Genomic DNA, 21,869 nt, shown 5'->3' with positions numbered 1-21,869 from the left:
ACATGATTATTCCCTTTATTGGGCATATTGTATCATATTGACAGGTGGCTGATATGCCTTTTTTAAGGCTTTTCCAAAATCTCTCATTTTTAAATGTTAAACAATATTTAAATCGGCCCTTGATCAAAATATGAAAGTAAAAGAATAAAAGAAAATGTTTTTGTAGTACCGAAACACCCAATACACATGTTCGTGTGTATCGGGTGTATCAGTACTTGAACCATTCTTTAAACAACTCAGAACTAGTGACCCACAAATTGTAGCTATGAGTAACATGAGAGATCCAAGTCTTCCTGAATTCTGTTGTTGTTGTCAAAGATCCAATTATTCCTTTCTTCCCAAACATCCCACATTACTGCATGAACAATTGTTTGCGAATAAACCTTGCCTCTCCTACTGAGGCCTCTACCTTTCCATTTCCAAAAGAAATCCAAAATATGTTCTGAGGCAACCCAGCTCCTATGAGGTTGAGGAAATGACACCAAATTTTTCTGGTTTCCTGGCAATGGAGGAGTAAATGATCAGCAGATTCACCATCATGGTGGCATCAAATGTAAGTATGGGGGGAAAGACATAATCTTCAGGTACTCTTCTTCTGGACGAGGTCACAAGTGTTTATTCTCTTCAGACAAGCTTCAAAAAAAAAAAACTCTGAGAGGGATGTGATGTGAGTTCACCAAATCTTCTTGGAGGGAAAGGAAATGTTTTGCACACTTGCAATCAAACCCTTCGAAAAAGATTTGGAAGAGAACCTTCCGGCAAGGTGGAGATATATAATTTTTCTTAAACCAAACATATTTCTCATTCTTTTTGTTTCTTTGATAAAAATAACTTCTATTATTTGGAAAAATGAAACAAACGCTATTCTCTATTTCCTTCCCACCACTTCTGGCCATTCTATTTCTAGCCAAAAATAGAATTTCTTTATGGCAAGAAATGGCAAGAAACAGAAGCAAGCATGCCCTATGTATCTCCTAGGTTGGGGTCTCATGAATCCTTGTATGGTACTTCTTTCCCTTGACATGCACCATGTGCAACTATCTCATGATTTCCTGTTTTTAGAAATCAGAAAAGGATAGTTACACTGAAAGAATTGTTCCTTTTTCCAGCTCACCGCATATCATGAGAGTGGTCATGCAATTGTTGCATTTAATACTGATGGCGCACCCTATTCACAAGGTGACAATAATTCCACGAGGTTCTGCACTTGGTATGGTTACCCAACTTCCTTCAAATGATGAAACATCAATTAGCAAGAAGCAATTATTAGCACGTCTTGATGTCTGTATGGGAGGGAGAGTTGCCGAAGAACTTATCTTTGGTCAAGAACATATTACAACCAGAGCAAGTAATGACCTGCATTCAGCTACTGAGCTTGCACAGTATATGGTAATTCTCAAAGCTCTATCACAATTTTCTGCAATTTTAATAATTTACCATTCTTCCAACTTCCAAGTATTTTGGAAATATTAGAATCTTTAATTGTATTACTTTAAATCAATTATTTTTTTCATTAAACTTTATCCTAATAATACATTTAGGTTTTGATGGTCATGCCTTATTAATTCATTAGTGGTTAAACATGTAATCTTTTTGGCTGTTGTATGTTATCTTTTAGAACTGAGTTTCTAAATAAAATCCTTAGCCTGAGCTGTTATTAAATATCTATGCTCATTTAACTAATGGTACTCCTGTCTCAATGTTAATTTTGTAAGTTCTATAGCTATCATATTGATAAAAAAATTCTATGGCTACCATTTTGTATGCCAGGTAATGACTTGTGGGATGAGTGGTACAACTGGACCAGTTTATATCAAAGAGCGACCAGGTTCAGAGATGCAATCACGCATTGATGGGGAGGTATCTCTCTTTGAATCTTTAGTTGTTTCACTTGTCTTGTAGAGACTGTAATCCAGAGATGTAAATTCAGTAAGAAATAATTCAGAGAAAGAAGAGAGAGAGAGAGAGAGAGAGAAGAGAATTCAGAAAAAAAATGTGGGTCAATTACACATTGCCGCCCCACTCAGCTATTTATATTAATAGTTTAAAACATAGTAAACTTACAATATTGCCCCTACTATCTACTGTTAACAATTTAACATAAATAAACAGCACCTGAAAACTAACTGAAATAACTAACTTATTGACACTACTAACATTCTAACAGCAACACCTAATATGCTAACAGCATCATAAATAACATATTATTGCTCCACAACTCTACACTCCCCCTCAAGTTGGGAGTAGATATCAATCATTCCCAACTTACATAAATATGTTTCCAACTTGGTCTTTGGGACCACCTTGGTGAAGAGATCAGCAAGTTGCATGTTAGGGGCAATATATGGAAGACCCACTTCTTGAAAAGCAACTCTCTCTCTCTCTCTGACAAAGTGTCAATCCACTTCAATATGCTTAGTTCTGTCATGTTGAACCGGATTATGGGCAATGTTAATAGCTGCTTGATTATCACAATACAACATCAGGGGCTTCCCATAAGAAATGCCTAGTTCCTCAAATAGAGATCTTAACTATAATACTTCAGCCACACCATTTGCCATAGATCTGTATTCAGCTTCATCACTGGAACAAGCAACAACATTTTGTTTCTTGCTTCTTCAAGAGAAAAGATTTCCTCCTACAAAAGCACAATATCTAGAGGTGGATCTCCTGTCATCAACACACCCTGCCCAATTAGCACCTATGTAAACTTCTATTTTCATGTGACCATTATCTTTGAAGAGTATTCCTTTGCCTGGACATCTCTTCAGATAAGCAAGGATCCTCTTAATTGCAAGAAGGTGAGTAGTTCGGGGAGAATGCATATACTGGCTAACAACACTGACCGCATAAGAAATGTCCGGTCGTGGAGGCAAAGATAAAAGAAGTTTCCCAACCAATAGTTGAAACATAACCTTGTCTTCATGGGGCTCTCCACCTTCTACACTTGTGATTTTGTTCAATAGGTGTGTCAGCAGGTTTAACACCTAGCTTCCTAGTTTCTTCCAAAAGATCGAGAACATACTTCCTTTAGGAGACAAAAATCTCATGTTTAGACCATGCTACCTCAATTCCCAAGAAATACCGTAGTTCTCCCAAATCTTTAACCTCAAATTCTTGGTGAAAAAATTGCTTAAGAGAGTCAATCTCATGGGCATCACTTCTTGTCACCACAATATCATCCACATATAAAGCAAGTAAAGTTAAGGAGGAATCAATTCCCTTAATGAAAAGAGTGATCTGATTGGGCTTGTACATAGCCGAATTTTTCAAGGGCCTATCTAAATCTATCAAACCATGCTCTTAGAGACTATTCCAGTCCATATAAGGTTTTATTTAGCTAGAAAACCTTCTTCCCCACTTCTGTACTATAGAATCCAGGAGGTAACTCCATATACACCTCCTCTTGCAAATCACCATCGAGGAAGGAATTCTTTACATCCATCTTAAACAATGGCCATGAGAAATTTGCTGCAATGGATAGTAAAACTTTGATAGTATTCATCTTGGCTACTGATGCAAAAGTCTCCAAATAGTCTATGCCATATGTTTGTATAAACCCCTTTGCAACTAATCCGGCCTTATATCTTTTAACGGAGCCATCAGTGTTATGTTTCACTGTAAACACCCATCTACACCCAACCGGTTTCTTCCCTTTAGGTTAATCAACTAACTCCCATGTATTATTCTTTAGAAGAGCATCCATCTCTACCTTCATTGCATCCTTCCACTCAAGTACTGACAAGGCTTCTTGCACTGTTCGAGGAATGGAAATAGCAAGAATAGATGCCAAAAAAGACTTATAGGATGGAAACAAATGATCATGAGACAGAAACTAGGAGATACAATGAGCTTTAGATGAGGTACAGTGGTGCTTCCCTTTACGGACTACAATTGGGAGATCAAGATCATCCAAAGGAGGAGGAGAAGGCTCAACAATGGGAGGTATAAGAGGTATTTCATCTGTAGTGAGAGATAAAGGAACAGTGGTACTTGGATCTGGAGCCACAAAGGAAATTGGAGTTGGCATGGACTATTGATGACAGAAATCAACTTGCCTTCACCACTTGTGATACACCTTCAAATCCCGACATTTTTTATAACCCTCTTCACTACACTCCCCTTCAGTAATTAGGACGAGTAATGGAATTTCTGATGAATGAGACCCAATCTCACTATTCTCCCCCTAAGAAGAAACTCTATGATAATAGGGTACATCCTCAAAGAATGTGACACTTGTTTTCTCACAAGAATAGAGAAGGAGAAGAGAGGAGAAGAGAAGGGGAAGAAAGATGTATGAGAGTCAAAAAGTTAGGCAGGCGGCGCCCAGCTTCTCTTTTATAATAATATGATGTAACAAATAAAAAAGAAATTACAAGTAGGTCCCTGGCGGCCCACCCTAAAAACAAAACTTAAATAAAAGAAAAGAACATGCTGGCAACAATCTAGGCTGATAGCAATCTAGCAACAAAAATAAAACACTTCAATCCAACAACACTCCCCTCAAGTTGGGTTGAATATATTTATCATGCCCAACTTGTCATGCAGTTCATTGTATTGCAAGTATGGGAGCCCTTTTGTGAGAACATCAGCAAGTTGCTCCTTGGATTTAACATAAGGAGTACAAATTTCTCCCTTTTCCAATTTTTCTCTTATGAAGTGCTTGTCCACTTCAATGTGCTTGCAACTACACTTTGTTTCTTACTTCTCCATGTCATTAGATTTCCTCCTGCAAAAGTACAGTACCCACTTGTGGACTTTCTATCATCCATAGCACCTGCATAGTCAGCATCTGTATAGACTTCCACTCTCAGATGATTATGTTGGCTAAATAGTAAACTTGTTCCCTAATACTTCTTCAAATACCTAAGAATCCTTTTTGCTGCCTCCATGTGTGGTCTCTTTGGGGAATGCATGAATTAGCTCAGGACCCCAACTGAATAAGCAATGTCTGGACGTGTCATGGACAAATAAAGAAACCTTCCCACTAACCTTTGAAATTGTTTCACATCTTTCGGTGGTTCACCATCACAATCTCCTTGTTTATGATCAACATCCATAGGGGTATCTGCTGGTTTTACACCTAACTTGCCTGTGTCCTGTAACAGGTCTAGGATATACTTCCTCTGAGAAATGAAGATGCCCCTTTTTGAGCGGGCAACTTCAATTCCTAGAAGGTACTTTAGGGGACCTAGATCTTTCACTTCAAATTGAGAAGCAAGGAATTCCTTCCACTTTTGTATTTTTGTGCTCCAGTTTCCTATAATGATGATATCACCCACATACACTATCAATACAACCACTTGTTCCTGACATCTCTTTACAAAGAGAGTGTGATCAAATTGACATTTTTTGAACCCTACTTTCTGAACCACCATATGAAATTTACTAAACCATGCTCTAGAAGATTGTTTTAAGTGATAGAGGGACTTTCTTAGCTTGCACACCTTATTTTCACTTCCTTTGGCACAGAAACCTGGCGGTTGAACCATGTACACCTCCTCCTCTAGATCACCATTTAAAAAGGCATTCTTTATATCTAGTTGATGCAATTCCTAGTCAAAGATTGTAGCTTATGATAAAAGAACTCGAATTGAATTCATCTTAGCTACTAGAGCAAACATCTCATCATAGTCAATACCATAGACTTAAGTGTATCCTTTAGCTACCAACATTACTTTTTACCTTTCAACTGTCCCATCTGCCTTGTGTTTCACTGTAAACACCCACTTACACCCCACTAGGTCTTTCCCTTTTGAAAGATCCACCAACTCCCATGTTTGATTCTTATGGAGGGCATTAATCTCCTCCTTCATAGCATCTATCCATTTAGGATATTTTAAAGCTTTTGCCACATTTCTAGGTATGGGGGTGCTATCAACTGTAGATAGGAAGGCATAGTGAGAGGGGGAAATGTGGTCATTGGAAACATACTGGGTAATGGGATGCTTGGTAGTGCATGACCTGACTCCCTTTCTATGAGCAATGGGAATGTCAAGGTCATCCACAACCGAAATAGGAGCCAGGGTATCAACAGGTGAAATAGAAGGTGTTGGACTTACCTCCTGGGAATCTGATGGTGTTGGTTGCTCAGTGTTTGGTGGCTCCACATCTTTGTCACAATGCTGATCTCTACGACGTTTACGTTGGAAGACACGAAAAGGAGTAGGATCCAGAAATAGTAGGGGGGTGCTCACGCTTCGGTGGGCATTTTTTGGAACCGAACCAGTATTACCAGTTTTTGGAAAACCAATAACCAAAACTGAACCAAAGCCAGTCGGTTAATGGTTGGTTGGTTTGGTTCATCGGTTTTTTGGTTTTTACAAGATATATTATAAAAATATATATAAATATATATAACAGATTATATTTTAAATAATAAATAATGTATAATATATTATAAATATATATATTTATATATAATGCATATTTATTAATTTATAATATATAAAATATATTTAATATACATAAGTATATATAAAATATATAGAAATATGTGTATATCAGTACCTTAGGTTTTTCAAAAACACCGAACCGACCGGTTCGATTTTTCGGTTTTTTTGCTCACTCCTAAGAAATAGAAGGCCAAGAGACTTGACAGACCTGGATACAGACCTGCTTCTCTTCCACATTACTCTCCCCCTGAGGAGAAGCAGGGAAGAACAGTTCAGACTCAAAGAACGATAAATCCATGGAGACAAAGAACTTATGACCCATAGGATCAAAGAACTAGTAACCCTTTTGTGAGGAGGGATACCCCAGAAAGATACAAGGAATAGACCGAGGATCCAATTTGCCACAGGACGAAGATAAATCATGGACAAAAGCATGACAACCAAACACCCTCATGGGAATGGAAAATAAAGGAGATTGAGGGAACAATAACTAATGAGGGGTCTTATAGTTTAATACTCTGGAGGGCATGCAGTTTATGACATAAGCAGCATCAAGTACAGCCTCAACCCAAAAACGTTTGGCAACATTCATATGTAGCATCACCCCTCAGGCTACCTCAAGGAGGTGTCTGTTCTTTCTTGTTGCAACACCGTTTTATTGCGGTGTTTTGGCACATGAGCTCCTATGAATGGATCCATGAGAAGCAAAGAACTCATTGAGCTCCCCATGGAAATATTTCTTCTCATTGTCTGATTGAAAGATTTGAATTTCAACATAAAACTGTTTAAGCACCATCCTCTAGAAATCTCTCACAATCTTTGAAACTTTGTCTCTGCTATGCATGGGAAATACCCATGTATAACGGGAGAAATCATCAATCAATGTGATAAAGTATTTATACCCACCCTCTGAAATTATTATAGTAGGCCCTCACACATCAGAATACACAATATGGAAAGGAAAACCAGATCTTTTATTTACTTGAATGAAATATTGCTCTACATTGCTTACTCAACTGACATGTTTGACAATGGAAATCTTACACTGAACAGGACTTAAATAAAAATGGAAACAAAGACTTCACTATTTCAAAAGACACATGACCTAACCAATTATGCCACAAAAAAATTTGACTCTTATTTGACTGTCTATGCGACTCTGAGGATGACATTGAGAAACTAGCCTTGTTGTTGAGAGTGTAGAGACCATCCACTAAGCTTCCTCTACCAATTGTCCTCCTAGAAGTTAGATCCTGAAAAACACATGAATCAGGAAAAAATGTTACATTGCAGTTTAATGAGTTTGTGATGCTACTAACAGAAAGAAGATTTATGGGAAGTTGAGGAACATGCAAAACATTATTTAGGTTAAGTCCATGAGAGAGGGATATTGATCCTTGGCTTGCAATGGAGGAGAATGATCCATCTGCAAGTCTCACCTTATCCCTTCTTGACAAAAGGTTATAAGACAGGAATAGGTTTGGCTTACCGGTCATGTGATTAGATGCCCCTAAGTCAATGATCTAGGGGGAGTCAGTGGCAGTGGAGACATGAAAGGCAGAGGTTGCATTACCTAATGTAGATGCAAATGAAGTAGAAGGGTTACCAATAGCTAAACTGTCCATTTGGCGCAAGGCCCTACCATATGATTCCAAATGACTACGGAAGGAGTTAATGATATGTTCCTTGGGGTCAGAACCAATGAAGTGCTCTCGAGTAGTATCTGTTGACACCCTAGTAGACTGAGTTTCTTGGGTTGCCACATTTTCTGTATTGTGTGATATATTAGGCTTCTTCTGACCCTGGTCTTGGTTCTTAGAGCCCACTTTGGCCTCCCATGGATCTCCTAGCATGTGTCACGTGTATGTCTTGAACGCCGGCAGTGGGTACACAATACCTTGTCCTTATCATTAACTCTATTGGAGTCATTTTTCTTTCCCATATTATTACCACCCATTGCAGCTAATACTACCTGTTGCTCCCCCTCAGTTGTAACCATCACACTCCGCCTACTTTCCTCGGGCTGAACAAGGGTATACACCTCTTGGACTGAAGGCAAATCTTTACTTCCTAAGATCTGAATTCTAAGTGGCTCATAAACGGGGTTTAGTCCCAACAAAAAGGCAAAAACCCACTGCTGAGAAACCAACTTCTTATTGGCTCTAGCATCATCATCATGTTTCCATTCTATAGCCTGTTAATGGTCCAATTCCTTCCATATTGAGGTAAGGGCTGAATAATAGGTTGACAAGCTACGGTTCCCCTGTTTACAGGTTGAGGATTCAGCTTGTAACTAGTAGATTTTGGCATAGTGCCTTTGTTCAATAGGTGGTTTTGGCTTGTTCCCATATCTCACTCGCAATGTCTGCCCACATAAAATTCTTCTTCACATCAGATTCCATGGCTGCAAGAAGCCAAGACATCACCATATTGTTTTCTTGGTCCCACTGATCATGTTCAGCAGTCCCACTCTTGGGTTCTTCACTCTTCCATTTATGTAACCAGTTTTTCCCCTTATTGTTACATAAAGTTTTACACCTTTAGCTCACTCCAGGTAGTTCAGGGCCTTCAGGCCGTTTAAAGGAGTAATTGACATAGGAAACAACATACTTTTAGCCCCCATACCAGCTATACTATGGGTTGTTGTAACCCCATATGAGGCAGAATCATCATTCGCCATTGGCAAAAGCAGGTCTACAAGTCAAAATCAAAGGCTGCAGGTGTACAAGACCAGTCCTTACACAAGTACTACTTCTCACAGTCACACTTAGGGCATAAAACCCCACAAATTACTTCTGAAATAAAGTGCACACTGCTGAGGTCTACTAGCAGAAAGTAAACAGTCCAGAACCAATCTACTACCAGTCCAGAAAAATTGAAAAATAGTCACCATTGGACTACACACTTCACACACCAATCAATCATAGCACATACCTATGATAAAGGGGATCACACACCCCTGTACAGCACCTGTACGAAGATGTAAAACCACGACTAAGCCTTCACAGCATCAACCGAAAAGGAGAAAAGAAGTTTCACAGCATCAGCCTCCTACTAGGGTTACCTTGGTGCTACGACCAAGGTAAGAACCCAGATAAAAAACGGCAAGAAGTAGTTCTGATCAAACAATTAGGGTTTCTTGTCCTTACTGTTCAGGAAATCAGAAATCTGGGTTGAATGGATATGATTCAGAAGAAAAAATGACTCCTATTGCCCAGATTTGTGCTCTGATACCATGTTTTCTCACAAGAATAGAGAGAGAGAAGAGAGAGGAGAGAAGAGAAGAGAAGAGAAGGGGAAGGAAGATGTGTGAGAGTCAAAAAGTTAGGCTGGTAGTGCCCAGCTTCTCTTTTATAATAATATGATGTAACAAATAAAAAAAGAAATTACAAGTAGGTCCCTGGCGGCCCACCCTAAAAATAAAAGAAAAGAACATGTTGACAACAATCTAACAGCAGAAATAAAACACTTCAATCTAACAACAACATCCATAGAAACAAACCGTTTCCCAGAAATAGGTTCATAGCAACAATATCTTTTTTGATTTTGTGCATACCCAAGAAAAATACATTTTGGGGCTTTAGGATCAAATTTTGAGCGATGAGGCCCAAGAATTTGAACAAAGCAAGTACATCCAAAGGTCTTAAGAGGAATAGTAAACAAGTCCTTATCGGGATATAATAGGCTAAATGGAATTTTCATGTCTAGGACCCATGGAGGAAGTCAGTTGATGAGGTACACAACGGTATGGATAGCATCCCCCAAAAAACGTGTGGGAACATTAGAGTTCAGCATAATGCTTCTGGCCACCTCCAATATATGCCTATTTTTCCTTTCAGCAACCCCATTTTACTGAGGTGTATTGGGACAGCTGCTCTGATGGATAACCCCATGATCAAGGAAATATGAAGCCAATGGTTTTGGAAAATACTCTTTAGCATTTTCGGATCTGAAAATTTTGATTTTGACTCCAAATTGGGTCAAAACCATTTGATGGAAAATCTGAGTCAGGGTAAGGAGTAAGGACCTCATCTCGAGAGCGCATAAGACAAACCCATGAGAAACGAGTATAGTCATCAACAAACAACAAAAAGTATTTGTTTCCCCCCATAGTAGTAATGTGATATGGTCCCCAAACATCAGTATGCACAATTTCTTGCTTAAATAATAGGTTGTTCTACAATGCTTTGCAAGTTCACAACTTCTACATTTTAAACTAGACATTTGAACTGACTCAAACAAACTGGGAAGTAAACTCTTCAAAGACCTAAATGACAAATGACCTAACCAATTATGCCAAAGCATAACCTAGCTCATAGAGTGAGAAACTAATGACCTCCTCACTTCTTTATCTTCCCCATGTGAATGCCCTCTAAGTAGGTAGATTCCATTCGTCTCACGACCAATCCTAATCACCTTCCTGGTCTCCAAATCCTGAAAAACACACCGATCAGGAAAGAAGTCGCTAAACAATTTTGATTTTTTAGTGATGCTACTAACCAAAAGTAGATTAGTACTAAGTTTAGGAGCATGCAAAACTGAAGACAAGGAAATGGGATCAGACAATCTAATGCCTCCCTTGCCAGAAATGGGAACAAGGGAGACATCAGCAATGAACACTTTGTCTCTGTCAGAGGATAAGCAATAAGTAGTAAACAATGAGGATAAACTAGTCATATGGTCAGATGCACCTAAATCTATAACCCAGCAAGGTTCAATGTTACTTGGGGCTGAAGCATGATATACTGAAGCCCTTGTACCTGAATGAGCAAATCCTAAAGTGGGAGTCGCAAATGTTGTAGCTAGTAGTTGAGATGAGGAGGTTGAAGTGCCGACTTCACTTTCCAACAGAGTCAAAGCAGCTCAGACAGAATATATAGTGTCTAAGGATGTGGCTCTTGTGCTAAAGGGTGATACACCATCAGTAGTAATTGCCACATTGGCATTCCCCTTTTTGATTCTGAGCTTTTCTAGAATTAGATGTGGATACAGCTTCCAACAAGTGTCCCTGGTATGCTTCGGTTTCTTGCAATGATCACAAACTAACTCCCTCTTGTCTTCTTTCTTCATATCCCTTTCCTTGTCACCTCCATTCTTCGGTTTCACTACTGTTAGGGCTGATTCCATAGGTTGATATTGTAACATAACCTTTCTCCTACTTTCTTCAATGTGCACTAAGGAATAGGCCTGAGACAAGGCCTCACTCTCTCTGATGAGCAGTTGTTGCCTCACAATATCATATTTTGAATTCAGACCAGCTAGGAATTCAAAAACCTTATTGGTTTCAACATGTTTTCTGTATGTTTGTGCATCCTTCTGACTTTCCCATTCAATTGTCTCTAGGTGATCAATTTCATGCCACAAAGATTTCAAAGTAGAAAAGTAAATTGAGGCTAGTTTCTCTCCTTGCTTAAGATTATTTTCACATTTCAGCTCATAGGCCCTAGCAACATTAAGTGGCTGGGAGTAGGTTTCTCTCATGATGTCCCAAATTTCCTTAGTAGTTTTGGCCCACGAGTAATTTCGACTAATATGAGGTTGCATGGAATTGCACAGCCAAGTCATGTCCAAATAGTTCTCCTAAACCCATTTGGCATATAATGGGTTTTCCTTGGCTGGTTTCTTTACACCCCAATCACAGCCTAATTTCCCTCTACCCCCAATAACCATCATAGTTGACTAAGCCCATTCCAAGTAATTTGATCCATCAAATTTGACAGTGGTAATCTGAAAAGTATTTCCAGTCATGTTTCCATCCCCCAAACACCTTCCCCCTGAGCCTATAACTCAGGTTCTGCCATCTCTATTAAGTAATTTATGAAAAAGAACTCTTTTTTAATGCTGAAACTGAAGAAATTATCACCCAGAAATTGCTAACAGCCAACTTGGAAAGTTGAAAAAAGGTTTAGCCAACTTGGCTAGACCCTTGGACTGGGGAGAGGTCCCTTAAAGAGTTGTTTCCTACTTTGTTCAACTTGGCGGCTAACAAAGAGGTGTTGGTAGCTGATTCTTTTGTTCAGAGGGGAGAAAACATTTACTGGAACCCTCCTTCAGAAGGGACTTCAATGATTAGGAGATTCAACAGATAGGGGATCTTCTAGCTTTGCTTCAAGATCAGACTCTGAACTTGCAAAGCCAGGATTCAAGCAGTGATTTAAAAGGTGCACCTAGGTGTACAGGGAAGGTGCATTTTGGGATATGCACCTCGCCCAGGTCCTAGGCGCACCCCTTTCAAAAGGCGCACACCTGGTGCGCTTAGGCATGTGCCTAATGTTCATTCATTCATTGCAATAAAATATCTTCTTAAAAGGCAATGAAAGTTATAAAATCATTATTTTTTATGTGAGAAATAAGAATTCCAGACCCTAACATAGACTCGCTCGGGCTTGCCTCGAGGGGCGTGCTACAAAGGTGACTCATAGAATCAAGAATGCAATATGTTTTATATCACATTAGCTACTTGAAGCAATGCAATTAAGGAAAAAAAGAGATTGTGGGTTTTACATGCTTGAAAATGCTTTATATGTTTGCTTTTATTTTTAAATTTTATGTTTATGTATTTTAATTTTAGATAATAGGTTTTTAAAACATTTATTTTAAATTTTAAGTTTATATTTTTTATTAACATTATGTTTAATATTTTTTGAATTCTTTTGCATTTTTATAATTTTTTTGGTTTTTTTTGAATTTTCTGACTTTTTTATTTTTTAGCTTTTTTTTGTAATTTTGTGCCTTTCTTAAAAAGGCATGCACCTCAACTTGCGCCTTGCATGTCAGGCACAAATTGGCCCTTGCGCTTTTAAAACACTGAATTCAAGAGTGGAAATGGGAGAAATTGGAAGTATTCTCAGTTAAATCCCTACAGATTTTTAGTAGGTGTAAATGGTACATGTTTTCCTAGCCAGGTCATTTGGGGGACAGTGGCACCCATGAAAGTTAAATTTTTTGCTTGGGTGACAGTTTTAGACAAATGCCTAACAAAAGAAATGTTGTTGAAAAAAGGTTTTCCATGCAATGACTTGAACTGCAACCTGTGCAGTGGGGAGATGGAATCAGTTAATCATCTGTTTTTACATTGCAAGTTCATAGGAGAAATATGGAACTATTTCCTAAAGTGCTTAGAGGTCAGCTGGAGTATGCCTGCCTCAGTTAAAGAATGCTTGGAGGCTTGGCACATACCGGGGATGACAAAGAAGGGGAAGTTGTGCTGGTCCTTTTTACCTCTGGCTGTTTTGTGGGCAGCATGGACTGAAAGGAACAGTAGGACTTTTGATCACACAGCTTCTACTGAAGCTGAGGTCATTAACAAGACTATTGAGCTCCTTAGGATCTGGTTGTCTATACATACAGGTTTTAAAGAAGATACATTTGACTGTAATTTTTTGAAGGTGGCCTTTTTTTGAGGTCCTGCTTATGTTTTGTACAGTTTCTCTTTGTACAAAGGACCATTGATTAATATAATTATACTTTACATTTTCTAAAAAAAAAAAGGTTTAGCAAACACCCAGAAATGTTGAAACAGACCTAATAATCTCCCAAAGATTATTTTCAATCAATCTGGAATGCTAAAACAGATCTAACTGTTACCCAGAAACTAATAACAGTCAGAAAACTGATCGTGGGTTTGGGAAAACCCTAAAAAAATCCAGAGAAATCAGAAAGAACCCAGCCGCTCCTTCCAGATCACTCTAATCAGTTTCTGATTGGTGTCGATCTCAAAGAAAAATTGAAACTTACCCAGAACAGGCTGGACGCCACTTCCAATCCTCAGTCTGAACCCTAATCTTGAATTCTTTCCTTCCCTTTGATTCTTCCTGATCACCGGACACTTTCCAGGACTCTACAATCCCTTGAAAACTTCTGCACTCTACCAGTAATCTCCAAGAACCAGCTGATGGACCATTCTTGCTAAAACTTCCAACCCTAGGAAGTTCTCATGCAACCGGCCTGATTAGACTCAGATGAGAAACCCTAAGTTGGTTCTGATACCAACTTGTCTTGTAGAGACTGTAATGTAAATTCAGTAAGAAAAAATTCAGAGAATAGAAGAGAAAGGAGAGAGAGAGAGAAGAAGAAGAAGAAGAAGAAGAGAAATTGAAGAGAAGAGAATTCAAAAAAAGAGTGTGGGCCAATTACACATTGCCGCTCCACTCAGCTATTTATCTTAATAGTTTAAAACACAATAAACTTACAATATTGCCCCTACTGTCTACTGTTAACATAAATAAACAGCAGCTGAAAGCTAACTGAAATAACTTACTTATTGACACTACTGACATGCTAACAGCAACATAAATAACATATTATTGCTCTACACTCTATAGTTTCATTGATCCCATGCTTGATGTGATTATGGTAAACATCCTACGAATCTGGAACTAATTTGCCAAAGCTACAAACAATGCAGTTAAAATAATATATTTTAAACATTGCAGGTGATCAAAATCCTGAGAGAAGCATATTAACGTGTTAAAGCCCTCTTAAAGAAGGTATGTAAGATTAGTTTTCTTCATTATTTTACATAAAGAAAATTGAGGTCCTGTCCTACTCAAAAGGATGTGTTAAGGCATAACAGGATTTGAAATTTTAAATGGAAACATACCTGCCCCAATCATTTTTTTCATTTTAGAGGGGGTTTGAACTTGGAACATGGTAAAATTATAGGCAGAGGAAACAAAGTCCTAGACTATTTCTATGTGATAGTGAATCAACCAAGACAGCTGTTAAGTCATTAGTCTTAGGTTGTCAACTGTCTTTGTCGTGGAACATAAAGACAGCCGTGGTAAAAGGGCAGAAGGTATCCTATTTAATGAGTGTATGCATTGGATAATCCTTGGACTAGTATAATATAGATACCACTGTTTCACTAATCCAAAATGTTCAGTTTTTTAATACTAAAAATCATTCCAATTGGGTTGTTGAGAGTGTAAGGGCATTTAATTTCCTTTAATGTTTTTTGTATTTGGGTGCCTATTCAAGGGCCCCTATGTAGTTTTGCTCAATATGTTAAATGAAAGGTTTCTTGGTGTGAACAGTAACACACCGATTATTCTTGACAAAACCTCTTCTTCTTCCTTCATCTTTGAATAATTAAACTTGGTATCAAAACATCGTAAGATCAAGGAAAGCATCATCTGTTGGTCATGACTCACAAACCAACCTACTGACGTCAGCAGTCCATACAGTCAGTGGCGTTCGTATGTGTTTGTGATGCCCGTTGATGTGCCTTGTTTTAGAGGAATTTTGATATAGCTTCCATGGAGGTTTGAAGTTGTTTTATATTTTTCTTGGATTTTTTGGATGAAAATTGGCAAAAAATCCAGATCTAGAGTTTAGGGCTTGCATGCTCATATGGTGGGTTGGTTGCTACTAAAACCTTGTGTTCGAATCGTGGTAAATTTCTGAGACTGCAGGAAGTAGTCCCAGATTTTTTGGAGCCCTACAACATTTTTGGGAAATTTTTTTCTTCCCCTATTTTTCCTTGTATTATTGTTGTATCCCACATTTAACCTTGTGGGAAAAGTGTTTGGGTGTTCAGCTAGTGTTGGAATACTGTGGTGCTGGTGAGAAAGGTGTTTTTAGAAGGATAGTGATCAATGGACTCACACAAAGATGTTCTCATACCTACCTATGTCCTCCCAAGAAGTAATGAAAATGTGGGTGTAAGTACATGTTCACCATGACTGCGATGGCAATGAAGGCATCAAACTAAAACCAAAGAAACACTCACGGCGACACACAAGCCAACGAGGACCTGCGACGAGTTCACAACTCGTCACAAACCTACGATGAGCTCAAACCCACCACAGACTAGCGATAAACGAAATTACCATCAACCAAAGCTACTTGTAACAGGACATCCAGTAGGATTAAGTAGGACACGTCAAACTAGTTCTAACACCACCCACGTCACGTCAATATAAAATACTCATGAAAGGAAGTAGCACACATGTGCTATGAGAATCCTTAGATGAAAGGAAACTTCATCTTGGAGAGATCTCATGAGACACGTGGTGAACCCCTAGCAGTGTCCCCCTAACGACCAACACCAAATCAAAGATCACATTTCCAAATAGGAGTCCCTTTTGGCTCCTTCGCTTTAGGACCTCGAGATCTCTCCTTATAAAAGGGGGTGTGAATCACAACAAACACACAACTCTATCGATAGAAGTTTGTAGTCTACCCTTGCTCCTAGCCTTCCTTCGTCCTTCAAGGAGACCACCACACTTAGCCTTACCACACCACTTACAGCGAGAGGGCAGATTACTAATGTAAAACTTGATGGAACAAATTTTCTTGAATGGTCTCAATCAGCTAAGCTTACAATCGGAGGAAGAGGTAAGCTTGGGTTGGTTATGTCATGGCTTGTATGCTCTATGCAACCTCATATCGCTTGCAACTATATGTTCCTTCCAACAACAAAGGACATTTGGGACAGGTTAACTGCAACTTACTCTCAAGTGAAGAACACTACTATAATCTATTAGTTGCGAAGAGAAGCATGTAATATGTGACAGGGGGAGAAATCAGTGGCCATGTATTTCTCTTCCTTACAATCAGTTTGGGAAGAAATGGATCATTTAGAGGCTTTGGAGTGGAAGGATCCTATTGATGTTGAACAATAGAGGAAGTATATTGAGAAAAACAGAATTTTTTATTTTCTTGTTGGACTGAATGATGATTATGACTTCACCAGGCAACACATCCTTGGTGTTGATATTTTGTCACTCTCCACAACATATTTTTTGGTGCAGAATGAAAAGAGGAGGAATGCTATGATGCAAGTACTTGTAGATGAGTACACAACTCTTGTGTCCATAAAACCCAAACAAAGTTTTGGTAAACCCGAAGAGGTAGTTTGTGAATATTGCGAGAAGCCAAAGCACACCAAGGATAGGTGTCGAAAACTAAATCCCCACCTAAAGCCTAAGAATTTTAAAATTAGAAAGAAGGTAAATGTTCATGTTGCTACAGTTAGTCATGATTCTCAAACTCACATGCTTAAGGGAAATTCTTTTGTTCAGGCATCTACTAATGACACCTCTGATGTGATGGAAAAATCGAGAAGCATCTTACTTCATGCTGAAAAGAGAGGGTTGCCTTCATTTGTTGGTTCACATACACCTTCTAGTGCCTTTGCAAAATCAAGTACTACACTCATGTGTCATGCCTGATTCTCTAGCTCTTGGATAATTGACATAGGAGCTAGTGATCATATGATTGGTATGCCTTCTTACTTTACCACTTATAAACTTTTTTCAGGGAAAGGTAAGATTACTATTGCTAATGGGTCTCAGACCCCAAAGTCGGGTTTGAGTGAAGTTAAATTTACCAACAACCTTTCTCTAAAATTTGTTCTCCATGTCTCACAACTGCATAGAAATATCTTATATGTTAGCTCACTTACAAAGTCCCATAATTGTTCTATAACCTTGTTTCCATCCCATTTTGTCTTTCAAGATCTGAGTACGGAGAAGACGATTGGCAATGGACATAAAGCCAACGGAGTTTATCTTCCAGATCAGTCTCCAAAGTTAGGGTTAATGTGTCAGTCTGACTCCTAGCATGATGAGAAACTAAGTCAATTGGAATTGTGGCATCACTGTCTTGGGCATGTGTCTTTTGGTTCATTGAAGTTTTTGTTTCCTAGTTTGTTTGAGTCCTTGTCTAGTTTTGGTCTACAGTGTAAAGTTTGTCAACTATCAAAGCAATGTAGAACCACATATTTTGCAAGTAACAAGAGAAGTAATGTTGCTTTTCATGTAATACATACTGATGTTTGGGGACTGTAGAGAAGATGGGCTGAATGGCCCATAGATTGTCATTTCATGTTATGTTATGTTTCTCTCTGTTGTGGGCCTTATTCTGGGCCCATACTCAGTAATGTTTTGTTTTTGTATTTTCCTGCCCACTCAAAGGCCTCTCTGTAATTTGTCAAAGATTAACTTATTAATAAGATGTTTAAAGTGTTAGAGAGAGGTAATGTTCGAACCTCTTACTCTCTAACATTCATTGCCGCCAGCTCTCTCTTCTCTTCCTTTCTTGTTTGTTTTTCTGGTTTGCATCTAATCTCAAACAGTTCCATACATCAAGTGGGTTGTTTTTCAACTTGGTATCAGAGCGGGCCATTGCTTGGCGTGTCCCTCTGTGGTTCTAGTTCAGCCAACTACATGAGGAGGTTCTAGGGCTGAAAGTTTACAGTCATCCGCTTGGTTCTTGGAGGTCATTGGAGGGTGCCCAAGTTTCTATACACTTGGAGAAGGGTTCGGTGTCCAGGAAGAATCAGAGAACAAGTTGTTTTGCCTGATTTGAAATCAGAGAAAAAGAATTTCGAAGTTATCTCAGAGAACAAGTGTTCGGCCTGGTTTATAGTTCAAACCAGAGACTCTCTTACTGTAAGTCTTTTCTCAGTCCTTTGCTGGGTTATTTTTTGTTGTTTGGGAGGATTGTTAAAGCATTTAAAGCCCACCTCCATTCGGCCCACTGTTGCTGGACTGATTCTACTCAGAAATTTCTGGGTTGTTTTGGAAGTGCTATCCGACTGATTATTGGATTGGCAAGCTACTGAAACTGATCTAAAACTAAGTGATACTAGTCTCATCTTCATCCCAACCTCTTCTTGGACCTATACTGAACACCTTGAAGTGATTTCTTCTAGTTAACAGTAGGTTGTTAAGTACTGCACACTGAGTGTTCGACAAAAGGTCTCTTAAGGATTGTGGCCCTTTTTTCTTCTCTTTGGGACAACGGCTGTTGGGAACCTAAAATACCTTGTGATTGGAGGTTTGTTGGGTGTCTTTTGAAGGCTGAAACAGTAAAGAAAGAACTACCACCGAACTGGACCATCACAGTTATCAAGATTGAACTGATTCTATGAGCTAGTTGTTGTTGCCTATTCAGCTCAAACTAAACTCATCAAGACCCCAGTACCTTGGGAAACCTATTGAAAATCCTAATTGAAGCCTTTACATGATGGATTTCTCAAACCTTGAAAACAAGAATGTTGTTGAATATGGACAGATTTTGGGAACCCCAACCGATTCTATGCTGGCTGTAACTACAGTCAAGCTTGATGGGACCAACTACTTGGCTTGGTCACAATTAGTGAAAATCCATATTTGTAGCAAAGGAAAATGGGGTTTTATTTCTGGGAGCAAGAAAGCTCCTCCAGAGGATGATCCATCTTATGAGAGATGGGTGCAAGAAAACTACACAGTGATTGGGTGGCTTGTGAACTCAATGCAGCCACAGATTAGTCAACATTATCTGTGGATGAACTCGGCTAAAGAAATCTGAGATAGTGTTGCAAAAACTTATTCCCAGAAGTTGAATGTTTCCAGAGCTTACAAACTGAGAAGTGATGTGAAGAATCTAAGACAGGGGGAGAAGTCACTTGCAGCATACTTCTCAGCCCTAAAATCTATATGGCAAGAGATTGATTTGATAGAGGCTGTGACATGGGATACCCCTAAGGATGCTGAGACATACAGGAAATTGTTCGAAAGGAATAGGGTCTTTGAGTCCTTGACAAGGCTGAATTCTGAATATGACATTACAAAGCAAAACATATTTTCCAAGGAAGATGTTTCATTGTCTCAAGCATATGCTTTGGTCAGCAGTGAAGAAAGTAAGAGGCAAGTGCAGGTTTGAGGAGTCAGTACCAATGATCATTTTGCAAATATGGGAATTAAACTCAAAGGGGTTACAGGAGCTCCCAGTGGTACAGGAAAGAAGGAGGTGGTGTGTGAATATTGCAAGAAGCCGAAACACACCAAGGACAAGTGCTGGAAATTGCATCCCAGTCTTATCCCTATCTGATTCCAGAAGAAGAATGATATTAGAAAGACAAGAAATGCACATGCAGCCACAAGTACAGATACAGAGGTTGAGTCTGCTAATGCACAATTGGAAACCATGAAAGCTGAATATGAGAAGTTTGGAAAGATGATCAGCCAGCTTGAAGATGTAACTTCATCATCCAACCCTTCTGGAAGTCCAGCCACCACCGCATTTGCTCACTCAGGTATAAGGGCTTCTGCTAACCATGCATCTACCTCAAGTAATCCCAAGTCCCCTTGGATCATTGACTCAGGTGCTTCTGATCACATGACCAACATTTCCACTTTGTTTGTGTCATATGATTTGCTTCCTGGTCGTGACAAAATCACCTTAGTTGATGGTTTTCTTGCCCCTATTTTTGGCAAGGGAACTGTCAAGCTTACAGACTCTTTACTCTTATCTTCCACTATTCATGTACCTAAGTTAAATACCAACTTGTTATCTGTAACTGCTTGACCAAGTCATTGAATTGCTGTGTAACATTTTTCCCTTCTCACTGTGTGTTTCAGGACCTGAAGTCTCGAAAGGTGATTGGGAGTGGCCATGAAGCGAATGGAATATACTTGCTCGACACCCCTGGCCAATGCTTTGATCATCCCAAGAATGTTGCTTTTGGTTCTACTTCTTCAGAATCTGTCAATCAAATTATGTTGAGTCATTGTCGGTTGGGTCATTTACCTTTTTCTGCTTTAAGTCATTTGCTTCCCAAACTGTTTAAGGGAGTCAGTGTGTCCAGTCTCAATTGTGAGTCATGTCAGTTGTCAAAGCATTGTAGAAAAAATTACCCTGTGAGCAATAACAGATCTTCTTTTCTTTTTCATATTGTACACTCTAATGTGTGGGGGCCTTACCACTTATCCTTTATGGGGGATTACAGATACTTTATCCTGTTTATTGATGACTTTTCTAGATTCACTTAGATATACTTAATGAAATCTCAGGATGAAGTCCCAAAACTTGTGAGGCAATTTCATAAACTTTTTTTAACTCAATTTGATACCAGAATTAAGGTTTTCAGATCTGACAATGCAAAAGAGTATTTGAGAAGAATTTATCCTTGTATCTCTCTGACATGGGGGTTATTCATCAAAGCTCATGTGTTAGAACCCCTGAACAAAATGGAGTTGCTGAGAGGAAAGATAGACATATTGTTGAAGTTGCAAGGAGCATTTTGTTTGCCTCACATGTTCCCACAAGATTTTGGGGTGATGCTGTACTTACTGCTACCTATCTCATAAACCGTATGCCATCCAGGGTTTTAGGATCTCTAACCAATTCCTCTTCGCGTGTTTGGTTGTACCTGTTATGTTCACATTCCAAGTGTGCATAGACACAAGTTTGAACCAAAAGCCCACAGATGCATCTTCCTTGGTTACTCTCCCACACAAAAGGGTTATTGTTGTTTTGATCCAAAGACTGGCACCCGACATGTCTCTATGGATGTTACCTTTGATAAACTTTCTCCTTTTTATGGTTCCTCTCAGGAAGGACATTGTCAACAGGGGGAGAGTCTGTCACAAGTTTTTGCTCTTCCCCTTCCTGTCCCAGTTGAGTCTCTTAACAAATCTGTATCCTCACCAAATGAATCAAAGGAGGATTAACCACTTCATTCCTCTTGTCCTAGTGCTCCTATTT

At 38.9% G+C, this 21,869-nt stretch overlaps 1 pseudogene across 1 annotated transcript in view; it reads left to right on the top strand.

Annotated features, from left to right (window-relative positions):
• LOC148864487 (ATP-dependent zinc metalloprotease FTSH 11, chloroplastic/mitochondrial-like) overlaps nt 1-21,869 on the top strand; it is a 97,956-nt pseudogene that overhangs the window by 69,592 nt on the left and 6,495 nt on the right. Inside the window, exons 13-15 of the transcript XR_016109574.1 lie at nt 1,110-1,389; nt 1,771-1,860; nt 14,831-14,884. The product of XR_016109574.1 is annotated as an ATP-dependent zinc metalloprotease FTSH 11, chloroplastic/mitochondrial-like (transcript). The remainder of the gene's footprint in view (nt 1-1,109; nt 1,390-1,770; nt 1,861-14,830; nt 14,885-21,869) is intronic.

This window comes from Nelumbo lutea, chromosome 3 (assembly GCF_056320005.1).
Source record: "Nelumbo lutea isolate HS-2025 chromosome 3, American lotus-T2T, whole genome shotgun sequence".
NCBI lineage: Eukaryota > Viridiplantae > Streptophyta > Magnoliopsida > Proteales > Nelumbonaceae > Nelumbo > Nelumbo lutea.
The sequence above is the reverse complement of the archived record's forward strand: the minus strand, read 5'-3'. Positions and strand labels throughout refer to the sequence as shown.